We start from the raw sequence: 8,772 nt of genomic DNA, 5'->3' as shown, positions 1-8,772 counted from the left end.
TCCCCAGCACTGCACATAAGCTTGTCTAGATGTCTTGAGAGATCCGCAACCTTGGCACCCTGCAGACAATTCACCATGCAGTTCTCCCACTCATCACAAACCCAGCTATCTATGACAGGTTTCAGAGTAGCAGCCGTGTTAGTCTGTATTTGCAAAAAGAAAAGGAGGACTTGTGGCACCTTAGAGACTAATAAATTTATTTGAGCTCACAAAAGTCCTCCAGCTATCTATATTTCTAATGATCCAATCCCCTGTTACTATTACCTGTCTCTTCCTAATAACTTGGATTCCCTCCCTTGGAGAGGTATCCTCAGTGCAAGAGGATATCATTAAATCATCTGGAAGGAAGGGTCCAACTATGAGATTGTTTTCCTCTGCTCCAGGTCCCTGAGAATTTCATCCTCCTCAAGAGCACAGAGGATGTCAGACTTGGGGTGGGACCACGCAACTGTATCTCAGAAAGTCTGATATATGTACCTCTCTGTCTCCTGTAGCTTCTCCAGTTCATCCACTCTGGTCTCCCGAGCCCATACTTGGTCTCTGAGGGCCATGAGCTCCTTACACCGAATGCACTCATACACCAGCTGGCCACATGGCAAGCAATCAGACATGCTGAATTGGGTGCAATAAACTGGATAGCCCCCACGCTGCTGCTGGACTGCCTACATTCTTTTTTCTACTGCAGCTTTTTGGGGGGGAATTAATTGGCCTAAATTCAGAGAATGTTAATCATGTGTATCTGGCTCTCACATTCCCTCTCTAAAACTCCCTTGCAAAACTGCCCTGTTCTCTAGCTCCTCTGGAGTTTCATTAAGAGAGCATTTTGTTAACATTGTTTTAACCATCTTTGTTAGCAATGCACAAAATAAAAATAACTTTCTCTACTATACTGAAGGTAAAGAATATATATATAAACTCAGTAATAAATAAGTGAAGTCAATTAAAATTACTACTTTTCACAAATCATTATAGTGCCATCCAGTGGTCAGTGAATAAATGTTTGAAGGGAAATTTTGTTTAATTATGATAGTGTTCTTGATAGCAGAATGTGGCATGTGACAATAAAGGGGGTACAAAGTCATCAGCAATATGGACTCAAATGTGTAGTGAACTTATCTAAAAACAAAAAATAAGTGGAAACAGAGAAAAATTATGAAAAGTAATGTGGAGTGCTGAAACGATCAGTACTGGGGCTAATTTTGTTCTATTTACATATAACTTGGATTCAGGAAACACTATTTGCTGATGATATGATGTTTGGGGATCAGTCAGTAGAGAAGAGAGGCAGCCAAATTTAGAAAGCTTTTGTGGGTCAGGAGCAATTGCTGGCATGCGGCATATACAATTCGGTGTACAAAGAGCAACAACAGGCAATGAAGTAAGGGACGAAAATAGAAAAAGAGAATATAGACAAATGATCTTGAGGGTGAACATTCAGCTTTAAGCTTAGTGAATATAATTTTGGAGTCTATAAACAGAGGTACTGAACACAAAAGGAACAGTAGATACATAGAAAAAATTGGGTAAATGTGTGTTTGGAATAACCTGTTAGATTTTTAATCGTATAAGAAGGATTTACTGAAGGATTATAGAGAGATCATAGTGAAGGTTAACAAGGTGACTCATGGGATCAGGAAGCTTAATTATGCAGAATGTCCAGAAAAACTAGATTGGTTATTATTAGAAAATGGAAAATAGAGGAGATACATAAAATTCTGAACAGAATAGTAGCAGTACAACAGTGGTACAGCATATGCTAATAATATGAAAATTCTGTAGCATTCCTGGAGTAACACTTTCACCAGCCACAGAGACAGTTTCTTGCCAATTCTCTTGTGCAAAAGAAGAACATTGTGATCAGACCTGATGTAGTTGAGAGGAAGTCTGGGATCCTCAGAGTCTACTACATATAGGAATGCTAATATATATAACCCTATAGGCCAAGTTTTCTTCTGACATAACTCCACTGAAGTCAATATTAGTATAGTGTGTATTGTAAAATTCCTCAAACTGGTTTATGCAAATTAGTCCATACCATGTTCATTTGATGGCTTTCAGACAAAACATTTAGAAATATGAAACAGGATCCAATTTGCTGCTAGATCCCCATTATCTAATTTCTGCTAGTTATTTCTGAGGCAAAGTATTCCAAATACTTATTATCTTCTGGTGTGTACATAATATTATATTTAATTATTTTCAAGAGTGCCCATGTGTTTTCATGACATCATATAGTTGTTACCTAACTGTGATTCTCTTTTAAATGCATTGTGCACAGAAAACCAATTATGAAAAATGTCACATTCCGACTCCACACATCAGCTCTCTTTGTGTTAGCAAGTCATATCTGCACACTTTTCAGAGAATTTATACCAGCTGAGAATCTCCCCCACTTATGTGAGTGAGTGAGCTGTATTTGTACTGGCTCATACAGCATCAGTAGAATTATTAACTAGAGTTCCAGTTGCTAAAGTTTATTTTTGATGATGCCATAGCCAAAAAGAACTCAACTTGATTATCACATCTCAGGCTGCCTTTATAAGGTATGCAATGAGAAAACTCCTTTTATTTGTAAATTGAGTAAAGCTGATTTAGTAGTCACTGAAAGATATGGGACCCCTCAACACCCCAATTTTAGTCAGTTGTTAATAGAATGTCACTTTAAAATATTTATAAAATGCAGAAAAGATCCCCTCCATCTAGCTTTCTCTTTATCAACTGTATAGGCATATATACTTTTCGTCATAGGTAAGGTCCTCCATGTAATTACATGATTACAGTGAGGTAGTTCTTTAAGAAGCTACATTCCTTTTCAACCTAAATTGTACACCGTTAAACCTGTGTAAACTTCAGTGCACAAAGTTGTAGGGAAAGTATAAAGGTAACTGAACAAGTGAAGTTGGTCCAATATGAGATATTACCTCACACACCTTATCTCTCTTTTCAGAGTAACAGCCGTGTTAGTCTGTATTCGCAAAAAGAAAAGGAGTGCTTGTGGCACCTTAGAGACTAACCAATTTATTTGAGCATAAGCTTTCGTGAGCTACAGCTCACTTCATTGGATGCATACTGTGGAAAATACAGAAGATGTTCTTATACATACAAACCATGAAAAAATGGGTGTTTACCACTACAAAAGGTTTTCTCTCCCCCCACTGCACTCTCCTGCTGGTAATAGCTTATCTAAAGTGATCACTCTCCTTACAATGTGTATGATAATCAAGCTGGGCCGTTTCCAGCACAAATCCAGGGTTTAACAAGAATGTCTGAGGAGCGGGGGGGAGGGTAGGAAAAAACAAGGGGAAATAGGTTACCTTGCGTAATGACTTAGCCACTCCCAGTCTCTATTCAAGCCTAAGTTAATTGTATCCAATTTGCAAATGAATTCCAATTCAACAGTCTCTCGCTGGAGTCTGGTTTTGAAGTTTTTCTGTTGTAATATCGCAACTTTCATGTCTGTAATCGCGTGACCAGAGAGCTTGAAGTGTTCTCCGACTGGTTTATGAATGTTATAATTCTTGACATCTGATTTGTGTCCATTTATTCTTTTACGTAGAGACTGTCCAGTTTGACCAATGTACATGGCAGAGGGGCATTGCTGGCACATGATGGCATATATCACATTGGTGGATGTGCAGGTGCCACAAGTACTCCTTTTCTTATCTCTCTTGTGCCTCACTATCAATTATATAGAGTATTTAACCGTGCATGTCACAAGGTATAATAATAGTAATAGCTTTGTATCATCAAGTGAATTTGTAAAATTAGTTAACTGCTGGACTATAGGTAGCAATGTGAGTGTGACATACCAGGGTACAATCCAGACTAATAAGTAGCCATGTCATCCCTGCCCTGTAACCTGGGGTGCCCTTTACAATGCCTTGCTACTGTTGCCACCAACCTGGAATGCTCACAAACAGTCTCCAGCACATAAATCACTCCCACTTAGTCTGTGTGTGCTGCAGCCAGTCAGCCACACCTGGGCTCTTACCAGCCTTGAAGACTATCACAGGATGATCCCAAACACATTCCCAGTTCCAGATTTCCCCCCATAAATGTATGTGCTGTACTGCCCGCCCCTCTCCTGGACAGTACAAATATACTGAATCCATTATTCCTTTAAGGGAATAATATGCACACAATTTGTTACCCCAAATGGATTTACCCAGTCACTTCAATTTGAACACACTGGATTAAATAAAACAGTAAAACAAGTTATCTGTTTAGCCTGTGAGCTCTTTGGGACAGGGACAGTCTGTTGGGCAGGAACTGTCAGGGCCCTAATCTTTGTTGGTACCTTTAAAAGCTACTGTCATACAAATAATAACACCTCAACTACTATAAGCAAATTTTAATAGGAAAGTAGGAGCTGCCATACTGCATCCATCTATTCTGTCTCTAGGTTTGGCAGGACCAGATGCTTCAGAAGAAGGTAACAAAGTACAGAGGACTGGAGAAGGGCAAACATAGTACCTATTTTTTAAAAGGGGAACAAAGAGAACCAAAGGAACTGTAGACCAGTCGGCCTAACTTTGATACCTGGAAAGATACTGGAATAAATTATTTAACAATCAGTTTCTAAGATCTTAGAGGATAATAGGGTTATAAGGGATAGCCAGCATGGATTTATCAAAAACAAACCAACCCAATTTCCAACTTTGACCCCTCCAGCCCTGCATATCTATGATTCTATGAAACTATGTAATGGACAATTTTGGAATAATCTACAAAAGGGGAAGTTTCTTGTTAACCCCAGATAGTTAGTGGTTGTCGTATTGCCTGAAGCTTGAAGATTTATATCCCTAATTCTTTTTAAACTATCTAAAATAACTGTGAATATAAATATTAGATCTTTGTTTTGAATCACACTAAGCTTTGGCCGCGATATATTGTGGCATTGAGTTCCACAAATTAATTATACATTAGAAAATTATTTCCTTTCTTCAGTTTCAGTTTTTTTGACTTTGAATTTAATTGAATGGCCTCTTTTTGTACCATGAGAAAAAGTAAATAGGCATGCCTAATTCACATTATCTTTATCATTCATTATTTATTTAACATACCTCCACTATGTTGACTCTTATTTATGTCCTCTCCAAATTAAACAGTCCAAATCTTTTCAAATTCTCTTGATATTGAAGTCTTTTCATGTGTAATAATTTTTGTCACCCATCTGTGAACTCCTTTAAACCTGCACAATGTACTTTGCTAATTATTTGCACTAGTAAAGTAGCAGAGTAATAAAAATATGTAAAACACCATGCTGAATGTCTGACATTAGAATTTTACCCTGAAAATCTTGAAAGACTTTGGGAAGATTTTTTTAAACAGCATTACATTCTCTTCTTCTAAGTAGGTAACACTGAGTGTTATGATAATCAATATTTACAAGCTTTTTCTTCTTTTCAATATTTTTTGTTTAAACAGATACAAATTTTGGGCAGCAGAATTCTTAGTAAAGTTATGTTATGAAAGTAAGGTTTCTAGATATTTTGGTCAATCTTTTGTTTCAACATTAATTTGAGTACTCCTGGTTATCAGGCCTTTGCTGCTTACCAGAGAGAAACTGACAAGAAATGAATTTGAATCTATTAAGACATTAGGAGCTATATTCAAAATAGGAGTTTTCCTTTGTTTTAAATAAATACTTACCAGTAAATCAGTACTTAATTTCAGTAGAAGTTTAAAACTATACAGAAATTTAAACCCCAAAATTATAAACGGTCTCTCATTTGAGGCTAGATTACAGGCATCATTTACTGCACTGTGCCTACTCTGACCATTATAACCATATATTTATGATTGTCTTTATTACTACCTTGACCCCCTCACCTCCCATTTGCCTTTTTATCCACATGTTGTGTTTTGTCATAATCCCATATTGTGAATTTGGGGCAGGGAATATCTTTATTATACAGAGCCAAGAACAACTGGGTCCAGACTGCAACTGCATTCTGAACAATAACTAGTACTGTAGTAATAGTAATAACTACACACTTGAAGTCTTTAAATCATGATTTGAAGACTTTAGTAACTCAGCCAGAGGTTATGGGTCTATGGGTTAGGAATGGTTGGACAAGGTTCTGTGGCCTGCAATGTACAGGAGGTCAGACTACTAGATTATCATGATGGTCCCTTCTGGCCTTAAAGTCTATGAGTCTATTACAGCCTGATACAAAAGAGCCTGTGGGCCCAATTCTGCTCCACTGAAATCAAAGGGAACTTCATTGGGAGTAAGAGCAAGCCCTGTGCTGGTAAGAACTCTTTGTCAAGTGGCAATTATGAAATTTGGTCCCCAAATATTGCAATTGTTGGTTATTTAGAAGAGGCCCTGGCCAGGAAAGACCCTGGGGGATTCTCTAACCTTTGTCAGTTAACAGCAGTCCCTAAAGAACTGTCTGCCGAGTGAGGATAGTCATACTATAACACTCAGGCCACCTCTTTATTCTTCCTTGCCCTCAACAGACACTTCACTATTATCAATGCACCCCCTGCAGTAAAGACTACAAGGGAGCTGCCTATAGGAGTTGGTTACACTGATTGTACAACTAATAGTTGACTCCCTAACACTGGGGCAATCCCTATTATGGAAGATAGGCTACTAGCATTCAGGTGACAACATTTGCAGGCAACATTTGCTAGAGTGGTACAACAGGGATGGAGCAGAAGAGAGAATCTGCCTCATTTCTATCACTGTAGGCTGTCCCAATTTAATTATCTACAAGGCTGGTAAATCAGTAATGACACCTAGATACAATGGTGATGGGTGTGATATAAGAACCAGAATAGAATAGGATAGATACTACAAAGATTGGTGCTATATACTTTAGATAAACTGATTGAAACAAACCAACCAACCCTGAACTGCTCTTAACAACAGTTGCAGTTTTTGGAAACACTAGATAACCTGTCATGTACAAGAAATGTTTACTTTTGTGTGCAATGTTTACAATAAACTTTTAATTCTATCTCCAAAAATATACCCTTCAATAACTAATTGAAAGAACTATTTCAGTTTACATTCAGTGGAAACATTACTTCTTATACCATGGAATTTTGCATACTCAAGCCAATATTGATAGATGCATATTCACTAGGCTTTAGGACATCTTTTTTTATAACCCATGCAACCTAAGGGCATGTCTACACTATGGCATTGCAGCAATTCTGCTGTAATCCATAGTGTAGATGCTTTCTGCAACAATGGAAAGGATATTTCTGTCAATGTAGGTAATCCACTTCCCTGAGCGATGGTAGCTAAATGAACAGAATAATTCTTCCCTCAACCTGGCCACTTCTACACCAGGGGTTAGGTCACCTTAACTACAGTACTCCAGAATGTGATTTTTTCACAGCCCTGAATGATATAACTAGGTCAATCTAAATTTTAACTGTAGACCAGGTCTCAGATAGACAATTGCATAATAAGCTACACCATGTAAATTCTCTATTGCATATCTCTGTGCAACCTCCCGCGTAGATTCTTCAAATTATGCAGCAGTGTGCATTAGTAGATTAGAGAATAGACTCAAATTCTAATTATTTGGCCATCTGGGGCTAGTATCACACAATTTCCATTGAAATGACATAGGAAAACAGACAGCTACTTAGCTACTGTATTAGTATATTTTGATTTGCTGCTGACATGAATCACCATAAAAGAATTATAGGTGTATTCTCATCTTAAAACATTGTAAAAGATACATGTAAATACTTACATTTTGGGATCAGAATATACCAAGTAAAAAGCAGTTTTTATTGAAGGAGGCAAGGATGAAAAGAAACGCTTCTATAAATATTATTGTAATTCTAATAAAATTGGATTTACAGAGGGATAAAGCTTGTGTCACCTAGTGGTGAATCAGGCCCCAGGTTTTCAGCCTCTTTGTTCATAGCTTTTAGAACAGAGGTGGGCAAAGTACGGCCTGCGGGCCACATCCGGCCCGCGGGACCGTCCTGCCTGGCCCTTGAGCTCCCAGCCAGGGAGGCTAGCCCCCAGCCCCTCCCCCGCAGCCTCAGCTCGCCGTGCTACCAGGCAGGGTGGCTGTGAGAGCCGCTGGGTGTAGTGTATTAAATTGCATCAAGTAGGAATGTGCTACTTACTGAGTACCAGGATTGGCAGCCATAAGTAGTTCACCATAAGTAGCACATTCCAACGGGGAGCAACTTAAATACAACCCTCCATACACTTTTAGAACCCCGATGTGGCCCTCAGGCCAAAAAGTTTGCCTACCCCTGTTTTAGAACAACTGTGCTAAACCATTTAATCTCTTTGATTATCTCTCATCTTTCTTCATTGGCATCAGCTCAAATGACATCTATGCTAAATTCAGACTCCAAATCCAAGGCTGTTCAACTGTGAGCTCTGTGCTTTTACATGTAACCCTTCTGCCCGTCAGAGTTGGCAGCAACAAGGGCCGGGTTCAATATCTAGGGGTTCCATTCCAATAACACAATGCAAACCGGCTCGAGCCCCCACCCAGTGACCTGGGACAAATATATACCACCCCCGCTGGGCGCCTCCAAGAGGCAATACTTCCCCTCTCGCAAGCACATAGTCTGAGTGTAGCAAAAGTCTTTTAATAACAGAGAGAAACAATGTGGCATTATGTTGGGGAAACACCACCAACAGGATTCATAACACAACCCATGAGCAAAAACAACCCCACCCCAGGCAAATTGGGGCATGCCCTTTTCCCTTTGGTTCTTGAGTCCAGCAACCCCAAATCACCCAAAGTCCCAAAAGTCCAATGCCCCAAAAGCCTCTGTCCC

The sequence above is a fragment of the Lepidochelys kempii genome, chromosome 4, assembly GCF_965140265.1.
Source record: "Lepidochelys kempii isolate rLepKem1 chromosome 4, rLepKem1.hap2, whole genome shotgun sequence".
In the NCBI taxonomy this organism is placed as follows: domain Eukaryota; kingdom Metazoa; phylum Chordata; order Testudines; family Cheloniidae; genus Lepidochelys; species Lepidochelys kempii.
This window is presented reverse-complemented; position numbering follows the sequence as displayed.